Source organism: Athene cunicularia (genome assembly GCF_003259725.1).
Source record: "Athene cunicularia isolate RWA chromosome 6 unlocalized genomic scaffold, athCun1 chr6_part1, whole genome shotgun sequence".
In the NCBI taxonomy this organism is placed as follows: domain Eukaryota; kingdom Metazoa; phylum Chordata; class Aves; order Strigiformes; family Strigidae; genus Athene; species Athene cunicularia.
In genome coordinates this window covers 10,505,702-10,520,145 of record NW_020799105.1, presented here as the reverse complement: position 1 = coordinate 10,520,145, position 14,444 = coordinate 10,505,702, and the positions used below count along the sequence as shown (strand labels likewise).

General features: G+C 37.8%; 1 protein-coding gene across 1 annotated transcript in view; it reads right to left on the bottom strand.

Moving 5' to 3' along the window:
- The window catches only part of ENTPD1 (ectonucleoside triphosphate diphosphohydrolase 1), a 56,254-nt gene extending 44,167 nt beyond the window's left edge, over nt 1–12,087 (bottom strand). The window contains exon 1 of the mRNA XM_026851478.1: nt 12,029–12,087. The gene's annotated coding sequence lies outside the window, so the exon portion shown is untranslated. The remainder of the gene's footprint in view (nt 1–12,028) is intronic.
- Between the last annotated feature and the right edge of the window lie 2,357 nt (nt 12,088–14,444).

Here is a 14,444-nt window from a genome sequence, read left to right as displayed (position 1 = left end):
CCCCCCCCCCCCCGCAACACAAAATCCTAATGCAGACCAGCCAAACACTGTCCCTCAGGCACTTCTCACTCAGTCCTGATCTTATTCCCTCAACCACAGTTCAGCAAAATCTGAGTTCAAGAGCAATTCGGGACTTCAGCCAAAATCCAGCACAAGAGTAAAATAATACTGGTCATTCAGGCTGGAGTTGGAAACTTGAAACAAATAGCAGCCAAGTCACCTCCTTGAGTGCCACTGTGCAGGACACTGGCTTCATTAACTGTGCTGCCACATGGCCACTGGGGACTAAGAGGGTGAACCCAGATTGCTGTTGAAACAAACATTTAAAAGCTATAAGAGTCATTAAGAGATAGTTTATGTTAAAAAAAAAAAATTAAATTCCTGCTGTAATGTTCAAGATTAACAAAAGCAAAAAACCCCCGAAAGAATATTAAACTGTTCTTTGACTGCCTGTTTCTTTAGTCTCCTAATTCAGGGTGTCTACAGGCCTTTCTTACTTCCTTTGCAGAAATGATAAATGCAACAAAAAGCATTGCCCAGAAGGTGCAGTGGAATGTTGTGATTCCTTGTGACATGACCACATGCCTTTTTCAGTCCTATGGTCTTTCCCAGACTGAGTAGGTGGGATGGTATTTGAGAAACATCTCCAAAGCATAGTGCTTTCCAGGATTGCCTGTACCTCCTTCAGTTGTTCACAGCTTTTTAAAGCCTCACCATCACTAAAATAATCTTTGTTTTATCAGATTGGCATTTTTGCTATTTCTCGGAAAGAAGCAAGTGTCCCTTCAGAATTTATACCACTTCTCAGGGAAACTCAGACAGGGGCTTGCCCAAGACTGTGCAAGTATCTGCACTAAAGACCTGCAAGTGCAGTGATGTGATATACCCATGTGGGCCATACGGATGAGGGCATGCCAACTCTTGCACAGCTCATCCAGCAAGAACTGTATCCCTCCCTAACAAATGACTGCAGTCACACCTCACCCTTGGTCAGTGAGCACCTGTGGATTAACAGACAGTTGCAGTTCACTATTTCTCTGCAGTGTGGGTATAGTCCTGGACTTGGCATAGCATAAAGAATCCCAGGAGTGGTTTGGTCCGTGTCCTTGGGCAGCTCCATGCTGCAAACCCCTCCTGGGATGAGGGCTGCCCTGCAGGCTGCCTGTGGCTGGCCAAGTGAGTGGTGCGAATGGTCAGAAATGCATGGGAGAGCTTTATCCAGACGTTTTGTCTCTTAGTTTGTGACATTGCCTGCTTCTAAAGGAACGGCCCCATATAAATATTCTTTACATGTTTTGATGTGTAAACGCTATCTGATGTGCTCTTGTAAATTCCATGGCAAAGCAGCAAGTTTCCTCCATGCTGGTTGCCACAATCAGCGCCAGCACATCAGCATCAGAGATGATATGACACTCTTGCCCCTTAACATGCATTTTCTGAGTTAAATTTGGCCTTGCGGGAGCTTTGGAAACACTGGGTCTGCTGCTGCTTCAGTCTAGTTCACTACAATAACCTACACTTTAAGTTCATTGCTTAAAGTTGATTTAGGTTAAAACTGGCCAACTGGAGGGCTGATAGTGGGTTTGGCGTTTTCTGAATGTAGAAATGAAGCAGTATAATTAAAGGGAACCAAGACACAAACTTGCTTGAGCTTTCTCTCCCTTACTTGTGGATAGCAACCTGCAAGGATTACATGAAGTTTACCTTGTAAAATCTTTTTATTTGCAATACAATTTTCCACTATTATTATCACATTTCAGAGCTGCATTTGATAGGTCCTAAAAGGCTTATTGATTTTATGTCACAGAATGGGAATTACTTATTTACTGTATTATCCCCAAGTACCTCATAAAAATAGAATTACTTCTTAAGCTTAAAGCCTCACTGTCTGATTTGAAAGGAAACTAAGTGGTAGATGCTTTCACCCCTCTTGCCACAGCAAGTGGAAAGTAAATATAGCTGCAGATGCAAACAAATTAGAAATATTTCAAGAATTTTACTGCAGATATGATCCTATTTTCTCTAATGAAACGATGGTAAAAGTAAACAAAAACCTGTTGCAGGTGGATAGGTCAGGAAGCAGTTTCAAACTTAAGTAACTGGGTTGATTTTGGGCTCAAAGACATGATTAACAGGAAGTTTTCCAAATAAAGCATTTTCCAATAGAGTGAAATCCAGCATTTTGAGATATTAAAAAAAATATGATGGTAGCTGAATACTAATTTACCACTCAATGTGCTGCAAGATTTGCTATACATGCAAAATTTCTTTGATGTGCATGATGCCAAAATACTAATTCTCCATGAAAAAAGTAGTAAAACTGAATTACATGCATTGATATCACACTGCAGAAACAGGAACATAAGTGTTCATAATGTTCAATCTTTTTTTCATTCTAGAGACTAGAATATAAATATTGCTGATTGAATATAATAACACAGCTCACTTAAAGTAAGAGTCTCCAGAGATGTTCATGTATGTCTGTTAATACTGAGGCAATGATATCAGGCATGTCAGTTAAAAATAACTAGTCCATGTAAACTAGTTCATCAGCCATAATTTTTTAGCTTAAAAAAATTAAATTGTTTCATCGATATTTTAGTTTAATTAATGTAAGGTTTTATCAAAACATTTGCTCTAGCAAGTAATTTTATAATCTTGTTCCTGTGCTAGCAACCCTCCAACCTCCAGGAGAGAACTCTCCCAGTATGGTGTCACTGGACATAGCTCTGTCAGTACTCTGATGGGAAGGCTTTGAGATCTTCTGCATGTGGTATATTAATAATTCCACCGCTTAAATACAACTTGGCCAGCATAAACAGCATTGACACTTGCAACATTTCGCTGATGAGGTGTACAAATGTAGAAATATTGCTTAAGACCTGGTTTAAAGCTAACAATATAAACAAATATTAATTACATGCAAGTACAAGTACTTTTTTTTTTTTTTTTTTAACCTTAATATTGTTCCTAGTCTATTCCTTTTGGCCCGTGAATGTTTTTACTATACAGCTTCCAGGTTCTTTTATGCCAGTATGCTGTGTTTATCTTCACACACAGTAATAATATGCTGGTTGTGGGTCTGAATTCAATTCCTATTTAGAAAAATCTTTATCAGAGTAACAAACCTAGACCAGTTTGCTAAGTCTAAAAAAAGAAAATCTATGTATCTTGAAGCAAATCTCTCTAAGGCTTAACAGTAGTTGTTTAAAATTCATTTCATATTTAATTGAGAGTATTTAAGCAAATAAATAGCTCCTCTGACTTTCCTTGCAAGGGTTAAATTTCTTGGTGTATTTCCAGGCTGTAGTTCTGTTACTTTGAATTTTCACTTACATTGAATCATTGAAGAAAAGTGGTCTATACAAGACCCTGAATACTCTTTGTGTTGTATTTTGCATATTCAAATTTATTACACTAATTTCCCAAATAATAATAACAACTTTGTCAAGTTCCCTTCAAAATGAACAAGTGCATATGCACTATTTCAATCAATATGAACACTCACAAGAATATATTAGAAAAGAACCAAATTTTATTACATCATAGAGATGGTTATCATGGAAAGAAATTACTCTCTTATAAAATGAGTTTTGTGGTGGAGCTTCTGTAGTCTCATTTCAGGTGACACCCACTAAAGTCTAAATGCTGGGATTACCTTTCCCGATCGTTTACACAGTCTTTTCATTAATACAGGCAGAAAGGTTAATTTCAGTTTTGTCATTCAAAGTCAAAGAAAGTTTTAACAACCTGTTAACTGCTTGTACTGCATAACTAAGTCAAGAGTTTCCTGTAGTGTTTACAGAGAGAAATCCCACTCTGAACTACCCCAACACCCCTCAACATTCAAGCCAGCAGAATTATTCATGTAATGCAGAGAGGTGATAAGAGATACAGAAACAGCTACAAGGAAATATTTATAGTTACGTAAAGCTCCTGACTGAAGCCATTGCACCTGTAAGTAACATTGGCTGTAAAGTGAACTCATCAGCAGTCAATACTGTAGAGAAAGATTCAAATTTTGCATTACTCCCCATATTTTCAACATCAGTCCACAGTTATTAAACAACTTTGTGTCAGTAGCTCATCATCTGTCCTGCTCCTGCAGGTAATAGCATCCATTTTAAATAAAATGTTTTATATAAACCAAATAGATTACATGAGCTGGTTACACATGCAGGTTACATCTGCCAGCATGCTGACCTCAGACTCTTCATGGTTACCAAGTCAACAAAATCCTTACATCCACCAGCTCCTCAGGAAAGGAATTTTCCTTAAAAGCTAAAACAATTGATCTTTTCCTGGGGTTGGAATTACAATCCCTTGTAATGTTAATCCCCACACAATTTGCCTTGGTCAACCTTTCACGTGAATAACTTTTAAAAATTATTTACCTATACTGCTGTATGCACATCACCGGAATCAGGCCTTGATATATTGGTCTGTAATCAGTGTGAGCCCACGACCTAGGCTAGGAGACTGCAGGATGAATGCACATTTGCCCTGCAAATTCGGAAAGGCTGCTGAAGCAGACGTTTTCTCTGGGTTTGAGGATGGTACCACACTGCCACCCTCAGCAGGAACAGCAGATCATCATAAACACAAACATTTTCCTCCTTTCAAAAGGGAAAGATTCAACTGATCTTGAATTTGCTTTCAGTGAGGAATAAACCCTTCTCCCACCCACTGTGTGTGTGTCACTAACGTAAGCAGCATTGCACTTTTAGGAAATAAAAAGGTGGAGTACCTGCGCCATAAAGTTCATGTGCTCTACTAAGGCTCCTCTTGAATATGGGAAGACAATAGGTGACAATGAACTGATGAGCAACTACAGTGGTAAGTACTCTCTGTCTTAATTACTAATGAACAGCTTTGGTATGACTTCTTCATAGATACACAGTGGTTGAAAGCAAGTCAGAACTGACCGATTCTTCTCTTTCCACTGTATAAACTTATGGAAGCACATACATCCAGGAAAACCAATATCGTATAGTATATGTTTGATATTAAAATATTACACTAGATGTTTTGCTGACATAATGTACACTTAGAAATCATTACCCTCTGTGCTTTAAATACTATATATAATCTTACTTTTAAGATAACGAATCAGTTCAACAGAGCATGTTTTAATTATTCATCTTTGAATCAGCTGTGATTTCTCATTCACCATATATGTTGCCACATACGTAAAAGAAGTACAAACCCTGCAATTTCAGAAATGTTAAGTAATAGCTGTCACTTATTTCAAGCCCAGATCCTTTTTTCCTCCCTGAGCTCTTCATATTTCTCTAATCAATTATTAAATTTCAGGGCACAAAATAGTGACTGTACAGACTTGATTTCCTATCCATGTTCATGTCTGCTTTGCTCTAAAATGAACAGTAAAGACTCTTCAGTAAGACATAGGCAGATATGTAGCAGTGTCAAAGAAGTGTAATCTGTGAATAATAGTGTGATATTACAATATTTTTTTGATCTGAACTAATTTTCATTTTCTTTACCTATTTCTGTCTTACAAGGTGATTAGAAAAATAATAGCCAATCAGAAAATGGGCAGAACAGAGTAAACTAGAATTGCAGGCTTGGGCCAACCTCCTCCAATTTCATGTTTGTATTATACTGTAAACCTAAAATATATTAATATACTGTAACTGGTGTTTCCCTGTTTTACGTGATGGCAGTAGATGAACTCACAAAAGTAAGTTTTATTCACAGAAAGCAGACAGTATTCCATATTCACCTCCAGGAGGCAAAATTTTAAATTTCTAGGTTCACAGCTACCCAAAATATTTTTAGTTGATACATATTTCAGTAACTGAACTATGGAAGAACACCTACTGCAGAACTGATTAACTAAAAAAGTTACCCTTTAAGTTTTAGCTGTACAAAGTGTAGTAACTTTTTCTCCTTTGTTTTACTTTTTAATCAAATTTCTGAACATTTTTGTATTACTTCAGAGATAAACCTGATGCTTCTTCAAAAATGTCAGCACATTAGCTATTCAAGTTATTGCAATTAATTCTGCATTGTCGAGACTAGACACTGTGTAATCATATTGTCATTACATAGCTGACAAAACCTTAACTCTTTTATTTCACTGTTAAAAGTCACTAACTGCAGTTTTGAGTTCTTTTTCAATCTATGTGCTTAGGGAAATGAAGTGTATGGCATATGTATACACACATATATACTGATATGTTAGCCTGTAAGTTCCCAACTAACTACTTTTGAATGAATTTATTCCTTTGTCTCAGGTCTGATAGTCTCAAATATTATCCAAAGTTTCATGCAAGTAAACATGGAGAGAAGATTGTATCTTTCTGTGTAGATGAGGTCATTGTAAAAGGAACAAGCTTTAGAAAACTCCTTTCTTTTAGGATATTATTAATAGCAGGAATAATTAATAAATAGATATTGTTTTATAGGTTAATTAATAGAGCACAGGTGGTCGAGGAGCAATATTGACAGTTTAAGATTTTTCAGAACATAAGTAACCATAATGACCGAAGACTGCATCAGTGAATAGTGATATCTGAAGAGGAATTGGAACAGAGCAGTAAGAACTAGTCAAAACTGTGGAATACAGTGGAATTTTGAAATTGGTGATGAATTGAGAACTGAAAGTTCCTGGAAAAATCACCAAAGACTCTTTGTATTGTATGTTATATCATATATATAGAGGGTGCCTTTTGTTAGTTGTTGCCGCTCGCTGAGGTGATGGCCTAACTCTAAGCTGTTAATAAAGCAAGACTAGAGATACCCACAGTCTGGTGAAATCCTTTATCATGTACATCATGTACCTTCTTCGCAGAAGAGAGGCAAAATTCTGAACTTAACCTTATCTGGTCCTTAAAGAGTCTAACCTCCAGAGAAGAGTTGATGATACCTCAATCACAGGAAAACATTAGCTCAGACACCTTTTTAGACACCAGAGACTGCAGCCACAGGCCAAATACAGATACTATGTTTTCATAATCTTGTTACTCATGAGTTAAATATTACAGACAATTCCTATTTTTCAGCTGTTTACTGTCAACCCAACATTTTGCTCAACTATGTTGGTTTTCCAGGTTCCCCCTTCAATGCAGAGCCATAGTATTCCTATAGCCTGGAAATGAGATTGATAAAATTGACTGTATACAACTTTATTAGTCTGCTTGAGAGTAATGTAAACCATTAGAGTAATGTAAACTTCTAACCAGGAGTTTAATAATAATGGCATAACTTGAAGTATTAAAAGATGATTTCTAATCTAAATTCCAAGCCTTCAGTATAGTACACTTAAAGAGCAGAAGAAAAGAAGAATGTAGGACAGAAGCAGTGCTATAGAATAACAAAACCAAAAATTATAAAAGCCAAGCTAAAAAAAGATTAGCTTTTGGAATACACTAAGAACACACAAACTTTTAAAAAACAGTGTTATTTTGAGGCTCTGAGCCTCAACACTTCACATCCCACAGAACTGTTCATTTAGTTGGCTTGAACCAAATTCTTTGCTGAGTTCATTAAGAGAGACACTGGAGATAATTTATTCCCATTTCATCAATTACTGTGTGATTTTGAATCAATGTGGCATTTAAAACCACTGTAGATATTGACTTGCATTAACTTTCACTGGGAGATTTTTATATGTCACGTGTATCTGTAACTCTTTAAATTGCCTTTGGCATTTTCTGTTATCTGAATTACTTTTTCTTCTGGTTTAATAGATCAGACAGATGTTATATCTTTTGAATTAAAACAACTCCCCATATGCTCCTGAGGAAAATGAAAACCGGTTTGATCATAATTGCACACTTCTCACATGATCTTTGTGCAATTTAAAACTCTTTAGCCTCCAGAATAATGTAGATAACAGTTTTCCTGTGAAAATAAGGTCCATTGTTACTCAGATTAAAGTTTTACTCCCAAGTTAAATAGGAACATGAAGAAATGCTTTTCATGACCCAAAGTCCAGATATGTTAAGCTACGATAACAATCTATCAGCCTCTTGTAGAGGTTTTTAGAACATGGATATTTAGGTTTAGGACTGGAAACCTAGTCCAACATTCTGTATTTATTCCATTCTCTTGTCAACTAGCTATATAATCTGCAATTTTAAAGTCACAGGCATTGAAGAGTCACATGACCTCCACCTGTTTACACAAGTGAGTCAGTCTGAGTAAAGTCAGAATGTCAGGATCCCCATTTCTTTACAGGAACCTGAAATTATCAATCTAAATACTTTCAGGAATGCAGGGATTTAAATATGTACCACTGGTAATAATTTAAAAAGTCTTATAATATTTTGTCTTATGAAGACAGGACTCATCTGAGATTTTTCCACCATTGTGTTCCTCTAACCCTGCCTGGAATACATCACCCTGCTAAGTGCAAATTATAGCAGCCATTTAATGCTGAATAGATTGCTTGTGTCCTCCAAAGGACTACCAAGTCAGCTGGTGAAAGATGCCTGTCGCCACATTTGCCTGGACACTTCCAATTTTCCCCTCACAGAACTCCTAGACAAGGCCACATAGCTTAATTTGAATGCATAGTTACTCACAGTAAAAAATGCTTTTCTTCAGGAAATTTTGCTATAAATCTGACAGCCTTACAAAGAGGTATTCCCAATCAAAAAATAATGCTGTCATCACCTACTTAAATGAGCTTGTAGAAAGTTTAACTTCACCAGCTATTGGTCTAACTCACTCCTTATGGGTTCATATTTCTACATAATGGGGGTTCATACACAGTATATTCATAAGGCAGACAGAAGTGAACATTACATTTTAATGCAGTAAATTTAAGAGATCATAATTCAAGTGACATTTAAGAAGCTATTATGCCTTGCTATTATTCTTCTTGCACAATTTTACAGTAAGTGAAATCCTGACAAGTGCCTGTTAGAAATACTTTCTCCATCTTCATAACTAATTTTTAAAAGAAGTATTGGTGAATCCTTTTTGTGTTTATAAGTAACTAAGCCTTAATGAATAGCACATTGAAGTCTACATTTAATACAAGTAGGAGTTAGATTATGGGGTAATGCACAGCCAATGATTGAAACAAAATTTGTCTTAATAGTTTCCTCAGTATGCTTTTAAAACTGTGAAGAGTACATTAATAGTAGGAACTCTTTTCTTTAAAATACACAGTGCTGAAAACAAAGGAAGAAGCAAAAGAAGTTATTTCCTTTTGCAAGCAAAAGACTATTTTTTGTTTGTTTGTTTTACAAGGTCTCACTAAGCTCTCTAATGTCATGCAATTGATAGAGAGTATAGCAGAATAAACTAAACCATAAGCAGATGAAGACATGTGGTACACATTCACAGCACAGTGCAATCCCATTTGGGCCAGAAAAAAAAAATCTTTTCTGTTAAAGTAGAGTTTCAGTATTATGTCATCAATTCTTCTAGTCTTGCTCAGATCCCATAGAAGACAGGGCTTAAGAAACAAAACTTTGATGTATTAATTCTTACAGTTTTTAGTACATCTCATGCAGAGTTGATGATGAAAGGTGATCATTACATTCATGGATGTTGGTGTCATCTTTAGGTAGGCTGACCATGGACAGGACAAAGTAGCACTTCTCTAACAACCACTTCTTTCGTGAGAAAGCACAGGAAAGGTTGAGTAACCACTTCAGCTTCTATTTGGGGAAGACAAGTCAATCTTCTCCCAGCAATTCAGCTTTACCTCTAGGACTACACAACAGCAACTCAGCAAATTTGTCTGGCTGGACCATCAGAGTGGATCTGGTGCCTCACAGCTTTTCCTGGTCCTGCTTACAACTGGGACTTGCTAACTGTACTCCAGTATATTTCTTACCCCATGTAATAGCCAGGACAGAGAACTCACAATCCACATCATTAATGTATGGGCAGCTCCCTGTAGTAACAGGGACTGTGAAAACTGCTTCCTGATGTCTTATAGCACACTAGTTGGAAGCTTTTAGTTATTGGTAGCTGAACAGGTACATGATGAAAAGTGAACATTTCAGGCCAGTAAAAAAACTCTGTCATACTCTTTCAAAACAGCAGGAGAGGCTTACATATAGGCTTACACATAGGCTACACATTTCCACTGTCCTACTGATAATAAACTGGAAAATTGTATATGATGCGAGACTAGCACAAGCCTGCCTGTTCTTGACAGAATCAGTTAATCCAGCTGGCCTTTCAGGCATTGACAATATCATACAAAGAAAATCAATTACCTGAGATAATCAAATCCACTGTCTTCCTCTCAGCTTTCTCATTCATTTAATCTAATTCTTGAGTATTGATGTTATTCCTGGCATAATGAAAACGTAAGTACTTCATTAAAGCCAGCACCTGGACATATTCAATAGTGTAGCAAGAGCTAATAAAGCTATGACGAATTCAGCCTTGCTGTTATGAATCAACTGACAAGTGATACAACCAAAAATATGTGCTTCTCAGAGCAACCTTTAAAGGAACAGTGGCTTCAGATGGAGGTGCCTTGTTCTTAGGAGGATTTCACCCTGAGTGCTTTGTCACTACGTGGGAAGAGTAAAAGTTAACACAGCGTCCGAAAGCCATGATCTGAGCTGAAGATATTCAGGTGCAAGATGCATCCTGGCTGCCTATAACAGCATGTCTCGAGGTAACAGAGCCATAGTGCTCCAGACTGAGAGGCAGGGTAGGAGGCCCCAATTTCAGCAAGAACATGTTTTGATTTCAGCATATGAGTAATCCTACAAGAGTTCAGATGAACATTAAAGTAACCCATTAAAACTCAGTGACTTCAATGAAAAAAAGCAGCAAGTAGTGAAATAAGAAGTTCAATTGACAAGTAAAGGCTGATCATGGAGATAAATTTCAACCCAAGATGGGTCTAAACCAAAATGAAGACATCCAACACTTGGTAAAAAATGGTTGTGTTTTATGTAAGTATGATTCTTGCTATGGTTAACATTCAAAGAATTTTGTTCTGTGATGGGGCAACAAGATACAAACAGGGAAGATATGAACTCTTAAATTGGAGCCATTTAATATTTTCCTTATTTTCTGCCCAGATAATCTAGAATTGTTGCAGAGTATGTAGCCCTCAAGTTATTAAGTATTATTAATTAAAAATGCAACTGCTCATGCAGTCTGTAGTAGGTATAAGAATGTAGATTTTCATGGACAAGCATTCCTATTTGAGAGTAGACTATCAGGTATTAGAACACTAATTGACTCATCTTTTACTTCTCCCACAATTTATAGTAATCAGAAAACTTTCATAAAGAATTCTAAAGATGGAGCACATTTTATGTTGTTGTTTTCATCTTTTCTATTACACTCACTGGGACACTGAATAATGAAATAAAATTGTTTGTAGTAACTTCAAATTGATACTCCCCAATTTTGAGATTTTGGAAGTCCTTAACATTGGTATTACCTGTCACCTCATTAAAATGGGAAGATTTAAATCAAATCTATAGCATTTTTAAACTTTTTTGCTTTGCATTTAGCTTAGATACAAAATTGTATTATTTGGTCTCATTTTCAGGTCCCCACTGTATACTGCATTTAATCAGAACATGTTTTGTCAGTATTCCAAGCATTTGCATGTATATTAAAACATCCAAAATAATGTCCCTTAAATGTCAATGTAATCAAATTAAAAATGGACTATTTTGAGTTATCATGCATCACATTGCCAAGTATTTTGTGTATCAATATGATACTTAAGTGATAATGATTATATTGGCTTCTTTATATGAGTTATGTGTTACTGGGTAAGCAGTTCAAGCACCTAAAATCTCACAGCCAGTCTGCTGATCAGAATTTAGAATATCTCAAGGAATCCCTGGGATACCAGAAGTTCATATGTTTTCTATTATTCTTGGCATTACAGCTATTGAAAGTCATTACAGATTACAATGCTATTTCATCAGTGCTGCGGATGTTACAACAACCTTCTGAGGTAACAAACTGTAAGGAAAATCTACTGAAAAACCCCAACTTACCCAACATAGGCTCCAGTACAGATGCAGAGGGCTAAATGCACAGAGGAGTTAAACAATTTCTTAACGACAGGCATCCAGATTTTTTGTGTTCAAGGAGTCTTTTTTGCAAATTGTTCTCTGAAACAATTTCATTTCTCTTTACCAGCCTGAGAATGGAGTCAGCTGATTTTCCCAGTCAATGAATGGCTCTATTCAAAGACTTAAGCTTTGGGTTAATAATTGAGCCGTCCCCTTCTGGGACTAGCTCAAGGGAGGTGGTAGGTTGGTGCCTTAGAGGTCCCACTGCTGCAGGGAGAGCAGAGGGCGCAAGGGCTTGGCAGGAGCTGGCTCTGGAGATGCAGGGCAGGTGTACTTCTGTGCACGGGCACAGACTTGTGTTAGCCAGTTGCTCTTAAACTACTACAGCCTTGCGCTGAGGGTGGAATAGCTCCAAGAGAAAATTAATAAACTGAGAACCATAGGTACTCTGAAGGACCAGTATAAGCTTTAGAGGAAATCAGGATAAGTTTTAATTTTATATTAACAGGCTTTACTGACAGCCTTAATATTTCAGGCCACAGTAATTAATTTTTAGGGCTGTAATTTACTCGCTTGTCTCCAACAGACACTACCACACTGCTCATGGGACAGGTACTGTTTCAGGTGATCAGGAGTCCCACTGACCAGTGATCTTTTATAGAGAGAAGGATGTATGCTGCCCAAGATTTTCAAATGCATCTCACTGCCTTAGAGCCTTGAAATTCAGACAGGTGCTGAATTCCCACTTTCTTGAGATACTATTTTTCAAAGTTCTCCATTTGAGCACTGTGAACTGAAACAGGCAACAGCACATTGATACTTTTGAGTTTTCAGACAGAATATTTTCATCCTAATTAAATTATGACCTGCAATTAGTGGGAATTTGAAATAGGCCTTAAGAAGTAGTAGAAAGAGATCCCTAGACTTTTAAGGATTTCTGATACCATCCATTAGCTATAACCTGTACTTGGAGTACTATTGGGAATAATAAACATCAACATTGTTTCTATGCCAATTGGTAACAGAACTGTCTCTAAAGCTGTTTTCTCAGTTCTAATGCTATGACATGCCACATGAGACCCAACTTGCAGCTGTTCTGCAATAGAAACAATCAGGGATTTTTTTTCCACTGGGTTTCAAGCTTCTTTCTGCTTGACTGGTAAATAAAAGATAAACACTATACATGTTACATGGTTAGACTGTTCAAATGAGATATGGGGGAGGTACCCCAGAGCAGGCACACTCAGCACATATTCTTGACTTATCACTGGATCAACATTCAGCATTTGCAGGGAATATGGGAATTTCACATTTCTCTAATTTCTCTTGCTCACAGATGCAATAACAAATAAAAGCTTTAGGCAGTAACGGTAACAGAAAGGCACACAACAGTAGGGAAACATGCTCCATTTTTTATCACCAAGACGTTTTTCCCCTCCTAGTTTGGGCCTCAGACCTTCCCATGTTTTGTAGCCTGGGGGGAGCAGTGATAGCAGACATGTGGTGTGAAGACAGCCTCTTATAAAAACATGTCAGTAACTAGCTTAAAGATAAAGTTGAGAAAAAGCAAACAATAAGTAACTACTTCTGATATGAGCTGAGACTAGCATGTGCTAGGAAGCAAAATCTGTGTGTCTGTACTGAAGAAGATGCAGGGTTGGGACCTCTCAGCCTTTGTCTTCCTCAACACTTTCATCCCAGCACTAGTAGTTAGAACTGAAGGAGTCAAAATTACCTCCACAGCCTGGACGAGAAACACCATATTTTAGTACTGGTGATAGTGGCCCTGTCACAAAGGATTTTTTTTTTTCCTTCCCTTTTCCTCATAGTCTAGCTACAGGCAATGATTTCTGACAGCAGATCTTAAACTCTGTCAGAAGTTGCTTTGTCTAACAGCCTGAGTTGGGGATCACATTCCCTAAGTGGTTTCCTTCATCACGTGTGGTGTGGAATGCTGTTTCCCCAGAGAAAGTGGTACTTTTGTCTATCCGCAAGCTGCAGACAGCTCCTGAAGTGAAAGGTCAGACAGGAAAGTAACATCTGCAAAGCCACCATTTTCCTTCCAGTGACTCCCAGGAAGACTTGAACGGCGTAAAGAAGTCCAGTAGATCAAATGGAGAACAAGGATGGACATTTCTACCCAAGGTAGCTGGGATGTGACAACTGCAAGGCAGACAAGTCAGTAAGTAGGACGTTTTAGGCAAGCTGTGTTACAGAGGCACAGCAGAAAAAGCAGCAGTGGGAAGCGCTGCCACTGATCTTTGGCAGGGATCCCTCGCCACTTCTCTCCCAGCACCGCTTCCCCCAGACGCACTGGAAACTGAAGGGGTGTAAGCGAGAGTAAGCAAGGGAGGAGGGGCAGGGAAAGGACACCGCTGCTTGGAGCCACCTCTGGGGGCCTCAGCCGGCAGTGGCGGGCGGGAGCCCCGCGCCCCGCAGTCCTCGGCCGCTGCCCGGCTGCTC